Source organism: Carassius auratus, unplaced genomic scaffold (assembly GCF_003368295.1).
Source record: "Carassius auratus strain Wakin unplaced genomic scaffold, ASM336829v1 scaf_tig00216674, whole genome shotgun sequence".
Classification (NCBI taxonomy): Eukaryota; Metazoa; Chordata; class Actinopteri; order Cypriniformes; family Cyprinidae; genus Carassius; species Carassius auratus.
In genome coordinates this window covers 136380-160002 of record NW_020528685.1, presented here as the reverse complement: position 1 = coordinate 160002, position 23623 = coordinate 136380, and the positions used below count along the sequence as shown (strand labels likewise).

Here is a 23623-nt window from a genome sequence, read left to right as displayed (position 1 = left end):
ATCACACAATTATGACTTTATATCACACAATTATGACTTTATATCACACAATTATGACTTTATATCAAGCAATTATGACTTTATATCACACAATTATGACTTTATATCATGCAATTATGACTTTATATCACACAATTATGACTTTATATCAAGCAATTATGACTTTATATCACGCAATTATGACTTTATATCAAGCAATTATGACTTTATATCAAGCAATTATGACTTTATATCACGCAATTATGACTTTATATCAAGCAATTATGACTTTATATCAAGCAATTATGACTTTATATCACGCAATTCTGACTTTATATCACGCAATTATGATTTTATATCACACAATTTTATGACTTTTATATCGACACAATTATGACTTTATATCACCACAATCACACAATTATGACTTTATATCACGGCAATTATGACTTATATCACACAATTCTTGCTTATATCACGCCAATTGTCTGACTTTATATCACGGAATCCCGCAAATTCTGACTTTATATCACGCCAATTATGACTTTATATCAATAATTATGACTTGTATATCAAGCAATTATGATTTTATTATCAGCAATTATGACTTAGATATCACACAATTCTAACTTTATATCAATCAATTATGAATTTATATCACGCAATTATATACTTATAACTTGAAATTGTGAGGGAAAAAAAAAGTCAGAAATTGCGATACAAAACACAATGACCTTTTTTATGTTTTTATTCGGTGGCAGAAACGGGCTTCCATATGAGGCTGAAAAGTAGATTTTTTTTTTTCCATTATAAAGGCTAACCGTTAACCCTAACCAAGAACGATATACAGTTAGAATGATGACTATATTAGCATCCACATAACTCACGATAATGTTGTTTATTTGTAAGTGTTACAGCTTTGTCAGCTACCGATTTAAATGCATATGCCCTTTAAAGCAGTATGGATTCTAATTGGCGTGTCAATGTTTTTATCATCCATCATCAAAAAAATAAAATAAAAAACCATTCTGAAACTGATTCCAATGACATAATTCCTCTGTGTTGTTATCATTATAGTTGTGGACTTCAAACTTCATTATTCACCTAGAATTTCATTGATTATTAAATCTTTATACCTATCATTGTAGTTATCATCCTTGGTGTAAACAGGCCTTAAGTACAGGTGCGCGACACATTTAATTTTGGGGATTAAAAAAGCTTTAAATGTCAGTACCGAATGCTGATATGTATGGAGAACTCGCTCTAGAGTGGAAACAATTAATCAGGAAAGCAGTAGGAATACCTTGGATGGGGTATCTGGAATAGGAGAGGAAGGGGAAGAAGAAACGGGATACTTGCTCCTAAGACAGTGACTTTCCAACTCTATGTCTTCATATGGGTTCTCCTTCGATGGTGGGTCTTAGGGAGGGAAAATACATACAAGAATATTAGCTGCTTGCTCAGTCATTGCTTAAAACCCTAATGCTAGATGTTGATTAGCATTTAAGCATTTTGTTTCAGTTAAGCCTCAATTCAGTGTTTCGTTAAGGAGAGATGATTTATAGATGGCGGACAATAAAACAAGAAAAACTATCTCTGATTTACATAAAAAGGAGTCTTAACCATACTGAGTGATTGAAAACCAAATTACGGCCATAAGAAGACTAGATGGATATGATAGCTTCTTAATAGCATGATGTAGCATATTGCTAACATGATTTAATAAAAAGATAGATAGATAGATTTAGATTTAGTTTCCTACCAAACAAAACAGAATTGGTTTAGATTTCAATTAAATAAAAGCACATTTTATTTCTTCCATAATGACAAGTCATAAATCAGGTTTGTTGATAGTCAGTGGTGCTAGCTAACGTGGGCATATTTTTGTTAATTTCGCCTTGTCAACACTGCCTGACTTAGTCCTGCTTTTCTGCGAAGATATTTCATACTGACGTCATGTGTTTGCTTGCTTTTGTATTCCTTTCCAGATGTTTGAAAGTTTTCCAGGGAATCCATGCAAGCCTCATTAGCTGTGTGTGGCATCACCAGCAGTACTAAAAAGAAGACAAACTAATAGCGAATTCGGTCTTGGTTTGTGCGCAGAATTAATGAGGTAGAGAGAAAGAGACGGGGATGAGAAAAATGTTTGAGCGGAAGAAGGGTGTTTTTGTACAGATGCAGAAAGCCTCTGTTATGTCGATTCATCCACCAGATGTGTCTGGTGGGAAGACAGTTTATGATGTTGGGACATCCAGTTCTAGAACATAAGAGAACATGCGCTAGGCTCCACGTTCAAAGCCATTAAAAAAACTGCTACCGGCCAGAGAAATTCAAGATCAATAGTGAACCTTCCATTATTGGAAAAGTTGTTATAATATAATTAGACACAACATAAATCATTACCAGTAAGAAGGATGATTGCGCAGACAAATTTACTTTGGTCTGGCTAGTAAGACTAGAGATTTATATAATCACAGATAATCAAAGTTCAATAAGAAAGCTATAATTTACAGCTTTGTGGTTTTCCATCTTTTTGGGATATGATGACCAAAAAAAAAAAAGGTTACAAGTCTGATAGGATTGCAGAGAGCACGGATGGTATGCTATGCTAATGAAGATGCTAATAAAACGCTTTTAAACTAACCAAACATAGTTAGGACAACATAACAAACTGGGTCAAGAAAAAGGCCTCCCCAAATCTTTTGTTGTTGATGTCAAGGCCCTGCGTCCAATCGATTTCAATTTTTTTCTTGCCACGGATAAGACCTCAGATTTTGCTGTGGAGAAGACTAATGTGGGGTAACCCAAACATAGAGTACCACTGGTGAGGTTGAGTAAAGAAACACCAATGTTTGCAATGGCATTGTCTCAGTTTGGTCCTTATTAACGTTTCAAGCTCCTAGGCTTCTGGGTAATTGCTCTGTCAGGTGCAGTCAGCCTGGTTACTTGGTACCATTGTGGTGCAATGCATTGTGTTACCTAGGATATCCTCATAGACATTCTCCTCTGATAAAGTGCGAGTGAGGCCTAGCTTAGATAGCTCATAGAGATCTGCTCGACAACCTTCTGATGTCGACTGTAGAAGATCTTCAAACTCGTAGGACTTCCTGCAGGTTCAACAACAACAACAGAAAAAAACTTCATTAAGAGAATGAGAACGATCAAGAAGGAACCAATTAAGTCCACAGGAAATTGAAGGACTGAAGGTTCACTGGAACAACACTCCTTAAATGATTGGATTTTGGCATAATCTTGGATTAAAACAGACCCCCTCAACCCCCAAGCCTCAAGATTAAGATTGCATCACAATACCAAAAGTTTTTTCATAGAAGGACTAGACTGATAAATGCTACTGTTAAAACAGCATCCCCATAAAGACTGATGGTAATCCTTTAGGGGAGTCTTGGTTTCAAAAGATTTATTAGTGTGACATAAAAATCAGACAGCAGGCTACTAATTTTGTGAGGTTTTTTCTTCAACCCACGTGCCGTTTTCCAGCTAGCATGTCTATGCATGGAATAGCTGCACTACAATTATAGGTTTTTTAAATCTTGACAAATTCACTGTATGGATCTATTAAGCTTTCAAAGTAATGCATCAAAAAACTATGAAAGGTGGATTGAAGAAAGGCGCTACTGATGCTTCATTAAACAGTCCTCGCATAAGGCTGAGATATTATAAGGCATAGACAAGGTACTAGAAAAGAATTACTTGGTCTTTATGCACATGATTGATTTTACTTTGAGCTAAAGAATCTATATTTATGATACAATTTTAGTCAGACTGTATTGGTTACTTGGCCGAGACTTCTGGAGTATTCAGTCATTTGAGATAGGAATTGCATGAGTTGTGCAAGATTGGAAGTAGATGCCCAGAGACAACATAAAGATGGGCACCAAATAGATTGGCTGGCATACTAAGAGGACTTTGTTATTTGTTAGATATACAAGTGAAGTACAAATGCACCAGATGCAATCCAGTTCTTCAGCTCATTCTTAAAGTGACACTGCCAACAAACATCAGTCTTCTTACCTGTTATTAGTGTCTCGAGCTCGTCCGGATAGTCTTCTGCAGATCCCTTGAGGTGGAGGACAGGATGGAAGGGGTGGGGGAGGGATGGAAGGTAAAGGGGGGAGATTTCGTTTACCCTTGACAAAACAGTGGATGGCCGCAGGGTTATTTGTCTGTGTGTGGTGTTGAAAGGTTCTTTGGGGTTTTGGCAAAGGGTTAATGGAAGGAGATCCAGGTTCACTGTAGACGTTCTCAGAGTCCCGACTTCGAATTCGGCTGCCGGATCTCCCAACATCCAGAGTCCCAAAGATTGGCTCTGCGGGCCTCTTCTCTGCTTCTTCCTGCTCCTCTTTTGAAGCTGGGCAGAAATAATTACCGGGCATAGACAAGGACGATTTGGAAGGAGTCTCCTTCATCGCTTGCTCAAGTTTTTTAATGTGTGTCAACACCAACTTTTTGTCCTGACCAGTTTCTGTTGTTTTCCCCAATGGGGCTTTGTCCAAAATCCATTCCTTTTCCTTCACAGGTCCCTCCGAGGTGTTCAAAGGTTCTCCAAACTTACTCCCATTCTCTTTGCCACAGTTCTGTCTCTCCCAGTTTGAAAGTCGCTTACTGTCTTTTCTTTGTACTTCCGGTTGTACCTTCTTCTTTCCAACTTCCATCTCCTTCAGTCCCACTGATTGGGTGTTTGACCCAGTGGTCTCTGTTTTACCCTCCCACCGGGATATCTTGTCTCGAATGCTGGCAGTGCTTTTAAGTCCTAAGGGACTCTTGGGGGACTTGCTGCAACCACCCAGACCATTTTCAATGGACTGAGGACTGGAGGGACTCTTATGGGCGAGCATGATGGTGTCTCCTGGGCTTCGGCTGATGTTGCTCAGAGAAGATACACTGTCCCCGACCCCACACAGGTCTGGCCGCTGAAGCACCACAGATTGGGCCTGGTCAAGCTTCAATCCACAGCAGTGGAGCCTGAAGAGACCACAGGAAAAATGCTAGAGACATCAAGAGAGTCTGACAGTCATTAAGTGATTAGATAGAAATTATAGAGTCTGTGCATTTAAAGGTCACGTTTCACAGCATCATTCATTCAAAATTACATTATTACATTACCAATTACCAAAATCTCTCGCAACCACTAAATTATATGTGAACCAGTCTACTTATTTAGACAGTATTCAGCATGAACCATAAATGTTCAAAGTTTCCAATTTGGTATTAATTGCGTTGTCTAGACATTTAATTGTACAATGAATTAAAATACGTTTTTAAAATTCAAAAAAAGTTCAAATGAGATGCAGATGGACTTGCAGTCAGTGTGTCTTCTTTCCTTTGTGGACAGAAAACACAAGCCTTTCACAACACAAATGAATCACCATCAGTGCAATGAATTTAAGGTTATGGTTTTGCCTCAAGTCCATCTGAAAACAAAACTCCTCTGTGCACGTTTGACCAAACAAGCTTCCACCAACAGGGCAAAGTTCAAGGGACAGTCGTGCATCTTTCTCTTTCTTTAACTGGCTCATAAACACATCCTTGGACTCCATCCAATGACACTGCTCCAACAAACAAACAGAGGAAATATGAATCTACAAACTGTGTGTATGCTAAACGTCACAGAATTTCAGAGGAGAATATCTTGTCCAGTTTCCCTCCAAACACTGATTCCCCTTTTCAAATACAAAGTGTTGTTTCTCAGAAAATTCTAATAAACTGTAAGCAGCTTTCTTTTGGCTTGTGATTATTATTATTATTATTCTTTCTTTTTGGCTAATGTATCTCATTTCATGAAGCTCAACGCAGCCAAGAGGAAAAAGTAGGTCAAGCTCCAAAACCCTGAAGAAGCAAGAGAAAGAGGGAAGAGGGAGAGACAGGGGGGTGAGACTAGAAAGAGAAAAACAAGGAGTGTGTAGGACAAAATATGTGATTGTCTCTTTCAGGAATAGGCCTGCTGAAACTCTTGGATAGTACATCATCCATCATCACCTAGGATAGAAGCCAAAGTCTCCTCATCAAGATGATCTAACGGGGTTGGGGATGGGGACATTGTAAGCCAGAGGAAATAGCATTTGATGATAGCAGAGTTTTCTCTACTGTGACCATGTTTGCTCAGGATCTGGCTGAAGATACTCACTTTACCGACAAGGCTTCATTAAAATGAGCTTACTCATTTTTCTGCAGGTTTTAAAGCTTGTGCTAACACACTGTGGCATTCCAAACCACCAAGGGTTGGCAGTGCCAAAGGAGTTTAATTAGCTCTCAGTAAAAATAACTTTCACAGTTAGGCTTGTCCCAAAACCACCCTTAATATCCCACCTGGGGATGTTTATAAAGTATTTCAGTGTTAACGTTAGCGGACATGTTTAGTGTATAAGGGATGTGGCACAGTCTGTTTGCTGGGAAACTTCTTAACCATGGACTAAAATGTCTTATGAATAACATCTAGGCTATTTATTCACCAGATACTTTTATTCAAAGCAACTCACAAATAGAAGTGCTACAAGTCATCCTAAGGAAACTGTATAGAAATTGCTGGAGCAACTTCTATATTAGACTTATATTAGGTAATACCACCTATAGTATGACATACACCTTGTCATTTGTTGAAACACTAGAAATTACTGTGTAAAACAACAAATTAGCAGGAAATAGAAAGAGACTCGGTCACTTAGTTGTACTTACCCGTTTGCTGATTGGTAGATGCAGTCCTCTGTGTTTGTACAGAGCAGTAGTGCTCTCCCGCCAGTCATGGTGCTAGCAGCTGGCATCCTACACACACAAACAGACATAAATATAGTTATTTTGGACAATTATTGTGGTTATATCATGGTTTAATTGATATATGCTATGGTTTTACCATGCACATATTATGCTATCTGAATATGGTATTCATATAACACCATAGTAAATATCAAAGCAGCATGGTATCAGCATCTGATACCTTTCACTTTCTATGTGGTTAAGAAATATTGTACATTTACAACAGTCATCCATTTCTCAAACAGCTGACTCAGTCCTGGAAGCTGAATGACTCACAACCCAAATACAAAAGACTATAGTCAGAGAGTTACACCAGACCAAAAAATATCCATCTGAAGCAAACAGTGCTTATTTTGCTTCATTTAGGAAATCGTCAATTTAGTGAACTGAACTAATGGGAGAATGTTTGAAATATCGAAAGAGGGAGACCAAACAAACAAGAAAAATGGGTAAAAACAAGGATTCTTGACTTGATGTGACCTGTGACCTTTTATTTCTTTTCTCTGTGTTTTAAATGAGCCAGTAATTATCAACCACCCAATAAAGAACGTGCTAAGCAGTCAGGTCTGTTTTCAAGGGATCTGGACCCTCGCCACAGGTGTTACCACTTAACCAGCACATTTGGAGAGGACTGTCAAGCATGTACGTGTGCGTCTGTTCTTTTGTTCTGCCAAACAGAAGTATGACAATGTCCATGGGACACAAGAGGGGGTGCAACATAAACGAACCCCATCTGTTTCCATGTTCGGCGAGTGCCATTCCACATGTGCAAGAGCTCAACGATTAACCCACATTCCCAGCATTCTGCCACCACTGGAGCTGGCCGTAAAAACCTTCCTCTCTAGCTCAGATAATGTAAAGGTCACCATATTGTGCTATTTCAAGACTTCCATGGCGATTAGGCCTCTGGTGCTTCGTTGGTCACCAGTGATACTCAATAGCCGTGTTTCCACTATCGAGCTAGGACCGGGCGTGCTAGTGCGTGCCAGGGCCAGTCGCGTTTCCACAGTCACTTCCGGGGCTTGATCGTGCCTCGCCGGGGCTTCCTCGGGGCCAACGGCCAGGTTTTTTGGCCCGACGAAAACCTTGGGCCAAAGCGGGCCAGCTGGGGCTAGAGGAGGGGTTACGAACAAAGGCGGAGTTTCTCCGTGTCTGGAGAGCGTCAGCGCGGATCATTTCAGAAAGATAACAGCTTTAACAGCAGCATTAAAGACGTTTTAAAATAAGTTGAGCTCAAAACTCACTCTTAGTTAGCAGCAAGTGTTTGGAATAACTTGATCCGATGTGGATTATAATCACTAAACAAGGCAGAAATATTTGTAAGCGATGTAAAAGAGTATGCACGCTAAACATTAACGTTAACTTACACAGTAAACGTTAAATAAGACCGCTTGGATAAATCAGACGTCAGCTTCTTATTCTCTATCACAATTGTGTATTTATTAAGTAACATTTTATCTGTCGTCTCGTTTCAAGAGTTTAGCTTCACGTTGCATATCATCAAAATATAGCCTAGTAATGATTTTTGTTCGGAGCTTTTATAAAAATAGAGAGTCTGCGCTGAGGATCATTTCAGAAAGATAACAGCTTTAACACCAGCATTAAACACTTTTTTAAATAAGTCGAGCTGAAAACTCTCTTTCAGTCAGCAGAGAGTGTTTGAAATAACTTGATCCAATGTGGATTAAAATCACCGTACAAGGCAGAAATATTTATAAGCCATGAAAAAGATATGCACGCTAAACATATTACCATAGTAAACATGGTAAAATATGACATCTTGAAGAAATCAGACGTCAGCTTCTTATTCTCTATCACAGTCGTGTATTTATTAAGTAACTTATATTATCTGTCACAAGCCTCGTCTCGAGAGTTTTTCTCACGTTGCCTATCATAAAAGAATATAGTCTAATAATGTTTTTTGTTCGGGAGTTTTTAGAAAAATAGAGATATTATCATTCATTCTAAATGTGACGGCTACTGTGTCTAATAAACAGAAACAGACTCGACTGAATAAGCAGGCTATTTTCATAAGCGTTAAAAATAAATAAATAAATAAAATAGTAATAAGTGTATTTATGTGTGATTAATTTTGAGTCCTGATAAATTAAATCAATTCTATATTTAAAACATCGATGCTTTTGAATTTGAATATATAACAAAGCATGCAAACAAACGGCCGCTTTTATTATGTTTGTTTTGTGATCGCGCATGTTCCAGTGGCTTATTTCTTAGTTTTCTGATAACTTCTCTTTGTTGGTGAAATAATGAGGTTGCATGACGTTGTTCTGAGAGGCGTGTAAAGGGCGTGTTTTAGTGACGTGCAGCGGTGCTTCAAGCTCCTCTGTGGAAACCCTGCGCTATTCTGGCCTCGTGCTACTGGCCCGAGGCTATGAGCCCCGCCCGGCCCGCTTTAAGCCCTGGCTCGCACTGGCCCAACAGTGGAAATGCGGCTAATGTGTTGATCTATCTGTGGATGAGTGTTTTTCTGAGCATCAGCCAAGAGCAATAATGAGAGCATTGTTGTGCTGTGGAGTTTCACACTTTGGTGTGGTGAGTCATCTTATTTTGATTAGCAATTCATGTAAACCATCCAAAACTGCTGGTACTAAACTGCAGAAAAACTGCCAGAGAAAAAATAAAATAAAATAATTGACATTAAATTATATTTAATACTAATACATCATTAAATATTAATAGTACTCTGACTTAAGATTTTATTTATAAAACTAAGTATTACCAAGTATTTCCCACATAGGATAAAATAACTGAAATTGTACATTAAATAAAAACAAATAAATAAACTATTAAAAATTCAAATTGTTATGTAAATTGTATGTAATATTACTATCATTATTCTTATTAAAACAAAATTATTTAAATTTAATTATTTAAATAAAAATGTTATCATGTAATGCTATTATCATGTTATTATAAACTATTCATCAGTCCATCTATTTTTTTTCTATCTATCTTTATTCTTTTGTTTGCTCTCTTTTTCTCCTTCTTTCTATCTTTTCTCTCTCTCAGCGGACCTGCAATCCTAAATGATTTTCAGCTGTGTGTGTGCGTGTGTGTGTGTGTGTGTGTGTGTGTGTGTGTGTGTCGAGTCACGTGCTTTTGCAGAGCAACATCAGCATTCCCCTCCTCCCTCCCCCTCTCTTTCTCTTTCTCTTTCTGAAAATGCAAAGATCAAGAGAAATGAAAGTGAATAGCCAAAGTTTTAGCATGGGATAAAGTGTAGATCAATAATCTATAGCAGGGCAAGAGCAGGTGTTAAATAGCACCTAAACATCATTTAACAACTGTATGAACTAGCTATATGATTTGAATAGATTCATACATACTGTTAAGAGTTTGTTCAGATTACGGACCTTAAGTATGAGCAAACAGAAGCTCAGTAAACACCACTAACAGCCAACTCATCCCCACAGCCACAAACAGTGAATCTAGCAGTAGCTGTGTTTACAACTGTTATTTTAGGGTCTTTTCAGTGTCTTTGCTCTCTTCACTATTGTTAAACGTGACCTCTGTGTGATAAAGCATGACATGCAGAAAGTGAGCCATCTGTTCCGGCCAATAAAAAACTCCATATGACCCGAAGGACCTTTACCTGTCCCGCCCCCTGACCTGATGCCCATCAGCCGATTGGATGACAAGAGGCTCATTGTTCTGAACAGAAAGATGATTGGATCAAACTAGAGGAGACTCATGCAAGATTCCTGAAGCCCAAGATTCCTTAATGCTTTTAGATTCTAATGCAACGCTATTATTAGATCTTATAAGTGAAGGACGGTGCCCTGAACAGCAGATCTTTATCATCCCACAGACACACAAAACAGATACTGAGGAAGAGGGGACACAATCTGCGCTTATTAACTTTAAGAATGCACAAAAAGGTTCCTTCCCGCGGACCAGAAAAGCTTTTAGTTTGTGCGATAACTGCCGCAGAGTAAACATGTCAGTTACAGATGGTTTGCGTGCTTATTTTGTTATACTCACAAACTCTCAAACCAACTCAAACGTTTATAAATATACAAATGAAATTAAATACACAAATTAAATTGAATGTAAATAAAAATACAATATATTTTTAATTTTAAAGAAATGATTAAAATGTGTAAAATAAAGTAAAATATAATAAAATAAAATAAATAGTAAATGCAATTAAAAACTAATAATTAAAATGTGCAAATAAAATAAATTATATAAAAATAATTTTCATTTAATTATAATAATAAGCAATAATAATAATTATTATCATTATAAAATTTAAACCTGATTAAATTTTTAAGACCACTCTTTTAAATGAATCTTTCCTCTTGCGAAACCATTACGATTATGATTCTGTAACACTTCTATGTAAATGTTTTTGTGCATCAGTGCGTTCTGAAATGTGTTAGTCACAATGATGATGCATTTAGCTGCAACAAATAAAATGCTGCAAAAGACTGCAAAGCTGGACATTTAGATAACTGTAAAAAGAAATGCGTCATTGTTTAAAGCACTAATAATAACTTGAATTCAGATCTATAGAAGCTAATGGGTAGTCGACATAAGTGTTTTTGTGTTGAGTTGTTCCCAGAATCCAGATTAGTTTCATTTATTGTGCAAATCAGCATTATATTAGTGGAACGATGTGTGTGAGGTGACCTAGTGGAAATCGAAGACCATCTGCGTTTAGCTATAAATCGTATCTTTTTTTCCTCTCTTGCTCTCATCTAGCCAAGTGAGCCAAACCCTGCAGCGGAGCCGGACTGTTAGAGGGGCTCATATGGGACATGCAGCACGTATTCATGAACACACACATGCAAACAATGGGTCAGATTCACAAAGGGCAGGTCAAATCCACAGTTTTCCTACATGACGTCAGCGGGAGCGTTCCAGAATCTCGCATGGTGACTTACAAACACAGGTCTGAGTGCTCAATGAAAGGAATAGTGTTCCAAAATACACTTTTGTCTTCATTCACTCACACTCATGTTGTTCCAAACCTTTGCTTTCTTCAGAAGAAGACTGAAGGAAATGTTAGGGTGAATGTTTGAGAAGCTGTTTTTCATGAGTGCATGGTGATTTATAAAGCTACAATAGACAAAAAAGCATAATAAACATTAGGGGTGTAATAGGACACAAACATGATGGTTTGCAACGTACCTCAGTTTTGACGTCACAGTTTAGTATCATAATAAGCAGTGGTTTACTGAACAAATTGCTCTTTCTTTAAATAAATTCAATTATGATAACATTTTCAATTCTAATAAAATCTTCTGCTCTAAACTATAGGCTGCCCTTCTACATTACTCTAAGGTTACAACTAACCAATTAACTTCAATTCAATTACTGTTTATTTTTAAATTTAATAATCAACACTCCACTTGAAATATTGTGTGCAAACATTGCATGCAACACAATGTCGTTTTTAAATTAAATTATGAATGATAAAATGTCTATTTGTTGTTTAAATATATTCATTTACACCGTGGTGGTCATACCTTTTAAACATGCATTAAACATGCATTAATTAAGACATCAGTAACAGGTAAAGTAAAATACAATGAGTACACAGTATAATATTTCAGGGAATGCTCTTCTCTAGACTTTGTTTCTCTAGTGAACTAACGAGCTGTGGACACTCTTGACTTGCTTGAGGTAAATGAAATGCTTTCTTTTGAAAGATTGAGAGCTTTAGTCTATCTTTATTGAATGTCATTTGGAACAACATGAGGGTGAAGAAATAATGACTTATTTTGATGGTTTTATGTTTTGAATGTAGCGCAGTGATGAAATGGCTCTCAATGGAATGTTTTTCAGTCTGTGATGTGTCACGAACGCTGGTGTTCAGCACTCATGACCTGAGAGCCAGCTTTAACTCTGGGTTTCTCCTCCTCCTCACAGCTGCTTCTCATAAAGCCTTCGCTCGGCTGTGGCCCTGAGGGCCCTCAAACTGATGACATCATGCTCCCTGCACTTCTCAGAAACCGAGAGATAGATGTGTGATTTCCACAGAGAGAGGACAGCTTGGCCGTCGCCGATACTGAGAGTCCGAAGCCAAAGCACAAACACGTTTACACTTCATTCTGTCTCTCCTGTTTGTAGGTTTAGATTCTGCTGACACCAACCGGAACAGACTCAGGAAGTCTGCCAAAAAACTCTGGGGATCACTAATTAAGGAAGCAAAAAAACAACAACCACCTTCTGGAACTTAAATGAAACAGAATGAGCATGAAACTGCTACACTGTCTGCATTCTTTGCATTGATTTTGGGGTAAAAACCTGCAGAATTCTGAGGAGAATCTGCTGAGATTCCTATGGGATTGAATAGCAACCATCCAAAACACACAAGAAACCACACAGCATTACTTTGAAAAACTTCAACTACCCATAAAACCCCAGAAACACTATGGTAATAGCCCATTAAACCCCAACAATACCCTGGGAATCACCTTTACATATAAGCAAACATACAGTAACAGCATAACAAATATCATTGCATTGAAAAACCTTAGCATCACCGTAGAAAACACTCACAACACCCTAGCATGGCAACAATCCGTTAAACCCAGTTAACACTCTGGCAACCAATCAGCAGCATCCATCCAAAACAAACTGGTAAAAACTGCAAAAAAAATTGTATTATGCCAGTGATGTTTCCTGATGTAAATCATCAACTTTTCCCAATTTTGAATAACCAATAGCAATGCCTTGGCACCCACCCATAACTACGGAGGCCCAGTTGTGCATAACAAAAGTTCTCCAAAATGCAATGCATAGGACTAATTTCATTGTGTTACGATGTTGTGTCGTTGCTTGTTTCCATTGTGTTGTGCAAAATTTGTTGTGTTAAGGCTTGTTTCCATTGTGTTGTGCACTACTGGGCCACTGTATAAATGTCTATAAACACACACACACACAGTAGACTTGAGCACTACATGCTACATTTACTGCTTTGCCATTGTTATCCTCTGTGGGAGAGGACAAGCTTCAGACGGGAACAGTTCTAGGCCAACTTCAGACTGAGACAGGATGTGTTAAGGATATAGTAAACAATGCCTTCGTGTATGTTTGCGTTCCCCTATCAGTGCCTTCCAAATAGAATCGCACTGTGATTTTTTGTGCAAATATGTTCCCTGTCTTTGCGGTGTTGGGATTGTAAAGCATTACAATAACATCAAATAGCTTGTTAATGATACTGTTCCAAGACACGGAGGATGATGATGATGATTGTTTACATTTGCTTGGGTCAAACGAGCACAGTGAGACCGTGGAAGTTGTAATTATGGTTTTAGGACAGAACCACATGACCAACCGCGTGACACTGTAGACCTCAAGGGAGAAAACGGCATGACAAACTGTTGTTTTCTTGTTTATGCAAGTGTTAGCTAAGGGGCGACATCGTGGACAGATAGCCACACAGGATGGGAGATAACAGGAAGTGGAATCTGTGGAGAACGAGACCCCAGTAAAGTCACACGTGTCTCCTCTGGGGGTTTTAAAACAGATCTCGACAATGTCTCACAATGTGCTAAGATATTCTGTTCTGCAATCAAAGATATTCAGGAAATTCAGGAAAGAAAATTCACCAATGAGATCTTGTTCGTGTCTCAACTCTTTTTCCTATAGTCAGCAAAGCGTAACTGGAGACTTTTACTTTTCTGTTTCTCTTAGAAAAGATCCCAATAATCTCACACGTGTCTCCCCGAGAGAGATCTCCACGTCTCATACTGTGGTCAGGACTGCCAAGAAGCCTGCAATGCAACGTGAGAGATCTGGATATGACTTAAGACCAGAGGATTTGAGTTATGCTATGCTTCAGTGTTTAGGTTACAGGTTTTAGTATTTTGGCAAAGCTGAGAAGCGTTTGAGACTCTAAAAACCAGAGGGGGCGGAAAGTCAACAAAAGTCCCCATTGTTGCTTCATGTCATCGTATACCTCTCTAGAAGAAGAAAAATCATCTATTAAAGAAGTCTCAATAAATATCCATGCCTCAAATCATGAAGGAGCCCATCTGATTTTGATCTGAAGACGAAAACCAATGTATGCGTTTCCAAATGTTACTGAAGGTCGTGAAAACTTTCAGACCTTCGTTTAGACTCCATCACTCTGGCGGTTTGGTTTACATTCACTCTGGAAATGTTGATTTTGAGAGCGAGCGGAGGGCAAAAAAGAAGGGAAATAGAGAGGAGGAGAGAGGCTCTGTTGCTTGGTGGATCATTGACTCCGGAAGAGGACTTTCCCAAGCTCTCGCCACGCAGTGCTCCAATGGGAATAGCGCAGGGAATTGTAGGAATCTGTCTGCACTGAGGCGCGTAGAGCCTGTGGGAATGAGCAGGCGGAACCACAGAAGCGTGAGGGAAAACAGGAAGTGTAACTGGAGATCTGGCTTCGAGTCAAACCAAGAGCGGAGTAAAAGTTGCAGCCAAAGTTCCACCATGAGTTGCACCGATCGAGGACTACCACCCTGATCAAAGATTAGTATTGTAATTCCTACAGGAGACCAAGACAACTGCACTCAAATCAGTTGCCAAAGCATTTTACAGCTGAGGATATCCATGTCAAGTGGATTCAGGGTAAAGATTGTAAATCTTCCAAAAACCACGACCTCCAAACGTCATCTCTTTCTTCATTCTGCATCCTCAGGATTCTGTTCAAATGCATCGTCTTATCACGATCGGACCAAACACGGTGACCTCTCAACGATCTCATCCTTCCTATGAAATTTTCCAAAGTTCAAAGATACAAGTCTTTCAGCTGACAGGGATGAAAACAGAAGCTCGGCCACATGACTCCCAGAAAAAATAACGGTCTTTGGAAATTCTGTGGTTTTCCCTTGTAATACAAGAAGAGCCAGAAACTGGGAAACTGTGTGTTCCTCTGCAAACCTGATCTTTAATGCATCTCCGGGTGTTAGAGCACAGATATTTCCATGATTGTCAGGGTAGGATTGTTCCCTGGCATAGACGATTGTGGCATTGTGCGCATTTCATAGAACGCTCTTTGAGAGCCAAGTTGGTTAGTATGAGATCAGTTATCCAAACCACTCCTACCAATTTTATTCCACATCTTCTGCCCTCAGTTCCAATTTGATAATGTTCCGTTGCAACTTTCCCAACACAAACATCTTACACTCTTCAAGGTCCTGAAATGAGTAGTGTCTAGAAGGGAAACCTTGTCGTGAAACTCTTGAGATTCATTTTTTCTGCAACAAAGCTCATAGTCAGACAGTGTAAGAAAATATGCACATGAATCTCCCAAGACTTTCTGCACAACTAAACATGACCCTGTTATTCTAAAGACTCAAACAAGATGCTTTCATAATAATAGTAATGCAGAAAGGGTATTCTTCTGAAGTGGGAACCTGATACAAGATTAGTTATCAAGGCTGTACATGTACATACCAGGCAGTGTGTTTGAGGACGACTGTAACAACTAAAGCATTGTGTGAAATCTCCGAAACGTGTAACTCGCATTACCTGAAACATCTCTGACAGGTACGAAGAGCTTTGATGCTCAGGCAATGAGTGAAGGAAAAACATGAACCTGTCAGTCGTGCTGAATTTAAAATGAATGACTTAATGATACCCTTCCATTAAAGAGTGAACATGGCAGGTCCGGTGTGCTAGACAGATTGTATTTACCGTAGGTCTTTACATACTCACATTATAAGCCATTATTTTCATTATGACATTATCCCTGCCAGGATCTCAACTGGGGTTTCGTTAAGAACCACAATTTTCATTAGACATTAAGCAAATCCAATCCGTAAGTCTGGGTCTTATTTTCTTGTACTTTGAGTAGCTTGTTCATTCATTTTAAGAATGAAGGGATGTTACGCAACCAGTCCTCTTTTCCTAAAGCTGATATGCAAACATTGTGCGAAGTTGAAAGTCTAGTAAGAAATGCAGTAACAAGGAGCATGATGCCTCATTGAAGTCATATGAAAGTAGCTTTAGGCTGCACATCTTGGATGGTTTGCTGGTTCCAAAGCGCTGTAATTGGTTGCAGATTGGATGTGTTTAAATCAGCGAAAGAGAGAAGGAAAGAAGGCTTTATTAAAGAGTTTTAGAAGGTAAAGAGGTATTTTAAACCTCCCACGCTAGGAGAGGAAGAAGAAACATCCCACGTTCCAGATGGAGAAGAATGGATTGTTTTACTCGGCCTCGCCCACATTCTCTTTTTTATTTCCTTCTCGTTCCTTCCTGTCATCTTCACAAACGCCACGACACTTCCACATCACATGGCCCCTTGTCTTTGAACAAATCACACGTCCTAATCTGTAGGTTTGCCATTAAGACATAAAAACAACGTTACCTGAGGAATGCAAATTGAACTTTTTAGCGGTTGATGGATGAAATGAAGTGCATCTTTTGACTACATTTCCTCTTTTTATGATTGTCCACCCCATAATTTTAATTCTGTCACTTATTACTCACCCACATGTCTTACCAAACCCAGTTCTCTCTTCTGTCAAACACGAAAGGGGATATTGTACAGAATGTTTACTAGGATGTTATATTAAATGTGCCGTGAACATGGCGAGTCAACCTCTAAAAAGTCCATGCAAGTTGTGCACTATATATCCAAGCTTTCCAAAGTAATTTCATAACTTTCTGTGAGGAACAGACTAACATAGCCAACTTACATCGAAATATATTTCATCTGTTTTTCAAGTGTTGCACCATATTAAATGCCATTGGTGGTTGCTTCTCATGTGGGATTACGGCAAAGTAGGTTTATTCATAAGTGAGATTTGAGACCTACGATGATAACAACTTTAACTTTGAACTATTTTACACAAAAGGTTAGTGTACGACTTCAGAAGGCTTGAAATACAGTGGACTTTCTTTGTCATCTTGGAGCTTGACAGATTTTGAAATTCTTTAAAAAATTGGAATTGCATTATGAGTAAACAACGACACAACTTTGTGTTTTAGGTGAACTCTTCTTTCAAACTGCTAGTGCATTTAGGTAAACACTTTATTCCCTTCTCCTGAATCCTAAAGCTCCTGAAAGCCTTCGTTGGCTGTTACAACCTTGAAGTATGCTCTGTCTTTCCCTTCTCTTGTAGTGCTACAGAAACCACTGAACCTTGACAGAGACGGCATCGGAGCGACAGCTTGCAGGCACGGCTCCTTAAGGAGTGGGGGCTGGAATCCCAAGAGTTATAAAAGAAGGAGGGTTACAGAGGAGAAAGACGGGAAGGAGAAGAAAGGGCTGGAGGTCAGTAATCACAGCATCTGTGGTGCGTTCCCTTAAACTCGAACACAAAGCCCGCGAGCTCACGGGATCCTGAGCAGCCAGAATTCCCTCAGAAGCACCGCAGGGAGCATTCTACAGCTGTTGCCCTGGAGACAGTGAGCTCAGGTCATTACAGCAGTGAGGAGACCTTCCTGTAAAGAGACGGTCACACTGCACTTTTCATTCCATTGACTTCCATTCATACGCATACGAATGCATCAGACCGGAAACGCAAGCTCATGCGAAAAATGTAGCTTTTTGCTGCGTTCCAAAGTTCAAGTTTGGTGAACTCTGACCTGTGAATTCACATCACGTGAAGACGTGTGACCAGTAGAAGATCAATACGTCACTGCATGACCTCTCTGTACAGATATTAAAAAATGAAGGAAGTGCTAATTTTAGCCGTAGCATCCTATTTTGCGTTACATATTTGAAAGATTATAAATATATATATAAAAAAGAAGCTGCTATGGTTCGCAGTGTCAATGGAAACAGGAACAGATGGTAAATTTGAATGAGGACATGTTTTATAATTTTTTATTGCTTAGTTTATATATTTATATAGAGAGAGACAGACAGAGAGAGTACAATATAAGACGCTTTCAACGCAGTCACAAAAGACAGTACAAGCACATTAATCCATGTTGTGATAACCATTATATCTTACCCCTATTCGTAGCGGCGTCCGGAAAAATTTACATATTTAAAGTCTAGTGTGATTGTCCCATAAGCACAACTAGGTAATAACTGATATCATGTAATCTGGATTATGTAATCAGATTCCAAAAATTAAGAATTTGCCATTAGATTACATTTAAAAATACTCATATTCAGACTTTTTTACGGATTACATATAATTTATTGATTATACTACTAATACTAATATTTTAATATACTACATAATTATACTACTACTGATAAAATCTTTATTATATATATATATTTTTTTTTTTGTAAGAATATTTACCAGAATTTATTTAGCAAAAAATATGTAAATACACAATACAGTATTTCTAGACAAAAAAAAATGAAAAAGAAAGAAAAACAATTATTATTGCTTTTGATTATTAATATTTAGTAAAAAAATATATATATATATTTGGTGGAGAGCTGAATTTAAAAAAAAAAAAAAAAAAAACTTTTCATAGGGCCTTAAGAATTTATTTATTTTTGTTACACTTTTATAAACCGCTGTTTAATATTTTAAGTTTCATGATTTCAATTAATTAGACATGCTTTTTGGTTATTAAAATTGAATTTAACTATTTAAGTGGGGAAAAAGGTAAACCAGAAAAAAATTAACGGAAAAAAATTAATTTGGAAAAAATTTTACGATTTCATAGGGCCCTACAACATCCTAAAAACAACTCCAGAAGTGTTTTCTAAAGGTAAGCGCCACCAAAAACCAAGTTCTGCATTCAGTTCCAAAGGTTTCCAATAAACAACGCAGAGGAAAAATGTCCTCCTGTCGGCTCACTCAGTTGCAGGCTTTCTTTCTGAACTCATCCTTTATTAGAGTCATTTAGAGCGAGCCATTAGTCACAGACCAGAGCCAAACAACCCACCCCATCAAACACTCCTTACCCAGAATCCTTTGCTACACACACTCTCTGCTCTGGCAACCACTCAGAACTGAAAAAAAACCTCAGCATTCACAAATTGGGCTTCATTCATAAAATAACCATTTTTAATGTAAACTCCATCTGAAAATGTACATAAAAATAGTTTGAATTATATTCATGAATTACACAGAAATTACTATTTATTTGTGTGAATGAGGCCTGCTTTGTGATTGTTTATTTTGATAAAGTTCCACAGGAAGTAGTTCATCTAATCACGTTTAAACTGAACCGAAATCAGCCCAAAAACCCTGTTTAAAAAGTATGATGATTCTGTTCGGGCCTCAATATCTCTGCAGTCTGTCACATTAACTCCAACAGAAGTTTGCTTCTGATGCGTCGTATTGGAAAGACTATGGGATTATGGGTATTCCTTATCCCTTTTAGGAAAAAACAACAACATTTTAGTCCTAAACAGCAGTTACAAATAAAAACATGAGGGTGAGTCACATGAACCAGCAGAGACGGGAATATCCCACTCACAATGTGTTCTCTGATATGAAATACCAAATATAGATATAAAATCGCTTTGTAAAATGAATCCAGAGGTCCAGCACTCCATAGTTTGTGAATTATGAAGTCATGCCTTGAGAGGACACCGAAACTCTCAGTCTGACTGTTATTAAAGATGCCAAACACATTTGGATATTTCATATAGAGCTTGGCTGAATTGCTTTAGTTTATCTCTCTACTTTCAGCCGTCCAGAGAAGCAGAGCTGAAATGACTTGCAGCACTTATTCAATCACGCTCTCTCTCTATCTATCAGCTCTCTCGCTTCTTTACACAAGAATGCACCAATGAACACACATTTCTCACTACTAGTTTAACTCTAACTACAATTACTACAAAACTACTGTGCACTGCTTCAAACTTCATCTATTAGATCAGTGCAAACAATACACATATTATACACATGTATTTAGCTTTTTAAATGACAATAGAATAAACTGTTTATATATATATATATATAATTCTAATGGATAAAGACTAAGACAAAATGAGTTTTAGTTGTATATAATTTTTGTGTATTTTTAATACATTTATTAATAGTTTTATTTTTAGAATAATAAAAAAAACATTACTTACATTACTTACTTATTTTTGAATCATTTTTACTTTTAAAGGAGGTTTTGTCAAATATAATTTTGGTTTTGTCAGACAATAACTACAGATTGTGCCTAAAAGTTTTTATTTATTTATTTACATTTTATAATATTCAAAAACAATGTGTATTTCATTGTATTTGTTTTATTTATCTTTTTTATAAAAATAAAAAAAAGACATTATATTGGTAATTTTTACCATTGAAGGAGGTTTTGTCAAACATAATTTGGGGTTTCGTCACACAATAACTACAGACCACCCCTAAAAAGTTCTTTTGAATTTATTTTGTACTTTTTTTTTAATGCATTATTTATTTTTTACATATGTCTGTTTCATTTATCTTTTTATTTTTAGGATTAAATTTTTTTTTTTTTTTTTTTGAGCATTGAAGGAGGTTTTGTCAAACATAATTTGGGGTTTCGTCACACAATAACTACAGACTACCCATAAAAAGTTTATGTTGTTGTTGTTTTCATCTTATAATATTTTTACAAACTATTTTTGTATTTTAATTGTATTTGTTCTGTTTTTTTATTAAAAAACAGCATTATTTACTCTTTTTAATTTTTACCACTGAGGGAGGTTTTGTCAAATGTAATTTTGGTTTAGTCAAAAGCAATTTTCCCCCCAAAGTATAGTTAAGTAAACCCACACACACACACACACACACACATACCTTGCTCTGTTGCTTGCGCCCTGTAGGAGTGCAGTGGTCTCTCATTTTGTGAAATCTGACCTCAGGAAAGACGGCATCCACTCTCATGATCTGAGCAGCTATTCCCTTCTTCTCCTCCCTCTTCCCTCTCTTTTCCTTCTCCAGCACACTCTCTGGCTGATTAAATCCTCTCTTTCCCAGCCGATCCCTGTGTATCCTGCAGACGGCCTGCAAGCAGAAGAGAAGCAGCAGTCGCTCAGATAGACTCAAACTTTATCTCTCTCCAGTGTTTCTGCCTTCCTCCGCTCTCATTCTCTTTTCCCACCCCTCCCTCCTGAAGCCAGGACCCCCCTCCCTCTCCTCTTTCCCATCCGAGTGTTTCTCCTCCTCCAAACCCCCCACTGCTGAACTGATCTGCAGCTGGGCGAGCGATTGGACGCCTGGTAGCTGTGGAGACGGAGTGTCCTGCTTTAAAAGTTGACTGGAGCCAAACAGAGCGCAGGACAAATTCCATCCATCCACACGAACGCTGGAATCAAGAAGCATGTGGATCCTTCAGACGCTTTTAAAAATCACAGAAGAAGATCTCTTTGAGATTAAATAGAAATCAAGTGGAAAAGTATATGCTTGCTTTTCCGAAGCATGTCTCCTCCAGAGTTATAAATCAAGTCTTAAATAATCAAGACTGAAATGAAAAGTCAAAGATTTGAATATGAACTCAAACATTTCTCATCCAGTTCACTAAATGGTTCAGTTTTTAAGAGAAATGTCCACGGTTTGATACTTGTGACTCAATCAACAATCTGTCATTTGATGAGGGTTCATTTCCAATTAATTTCTGATCATATAAATGCAGCTGAAGCTTTAGACAACAAACCAGAAATATGATCAACCGGACTCCCTTCAGATCCATCTTAAGGATGTTTTGTGAGAGCTTATTAAAATCAGGCATGCACACGCATGATTGGAAGTGACTTGTTTACAGCAGGGTTTAGGGTTGAGCCCCCCGGAGCGGTGTTTTCCTGCCTGCAGGGGGTCTGAGGGTCTCTGTGTCTAAAGATCCCATGTGAAGGACAGTCCTGGCTCGACTTCAAGAGGGGTGGAGGAGACCGACTCGAGGGATCGAGTTACGCACAGAGAGTTTGCGCTCTTAATGGAATCAGTGTCTTTTGTTGCTGTTGTGAAGCTTTTGTGCTCGATTAACTCTGTAAAAGTCATTTTGAAAACCCAAGCATAGGTTAACTACGACGGATTTCAAAGTTTTGCATCACATGAATGAGCAATGCACAAGAAACACATGCATTTATGATCAAATATGAAATTTCTAAATAAATAATCACCACACAGACATGGCATTTTAATATGCAGAAGAGAATGAAGTCTTTATGTGTGTTTTTTCATGTATGAAAGAGAGATAAAGAGGAGTCCATTGGCACATAATGAAGCACACAGACACACAGCGACACCTGCAGGACTATGAGGAGAAACACACAAATAATAATCGAGTCTTTGTTCAAATATTTTATATATATAACATTAAAAAGAAGTTAAGACCCGGATCTTGATGTTATATATATAAGATCCGGATCTTAACTTTATTTTAATGTTATATGCTTCAGATGATTGTAGTTTTTAAACTGAACCTCAGTTTAATGATTTATGTAGATCTCTGCTTTCTAAAGTTTGTCATTTTTACATAAGTCTCTCTGGGATTCCTTACATGCATTATTATTTTTTACTTTAAACATCTGTTTTCTACTATTTCTTTATCTGAAACATTGTTAACAGAGAATTCTAGAAAAATCTTAATATATCGGTTCATGGTGAGAGAGAGGTGGAGTATTAATGATGACTATTCATTTAAACTAGAGAGGATCTTGCCTTAAAAACAGAGAGAGAAATGAAGTGGACTCTTTATTTTTGAGCTTTCTGCTGGTTCTAGAGGGAAAATGTGACCATGGGCCACTGCGCACCAATGTACATATATACATTATACATTATATATATATATATCCATTGATGTATGGTTTGTTAGGAGGACAATATTTGGTTGAGGTACAACTTATATGAAAATTTGGAATCTGAGGGTGCAAAAAATTCAAAATATTGAGAAAATCACCTTGAAAGTTTTGAAAATAAAGTTCTTAGCAATGCAATGTATATTACTAATATTTTTTCATATATATTTATGGTAAGAAATTGACAAAATATCTTAATGGAACATGATCTTTACTTAACATCCTAATGATTTTTGGCAT

General features: G+C 37.7%; 1 pseudogene; it reads right to left on the bottom strand.

Annotated features, from left to right (window-relative positions):
- Positions 1-21698, bottom strand: part of LOC113098795 (DENN domain-containing protein 2A-like) — a 30229-nt pseudogene extending 8531 nt beyond the window's left edge.
- Positions 21699-23623: the final 1925 nt, after the last annotated feature.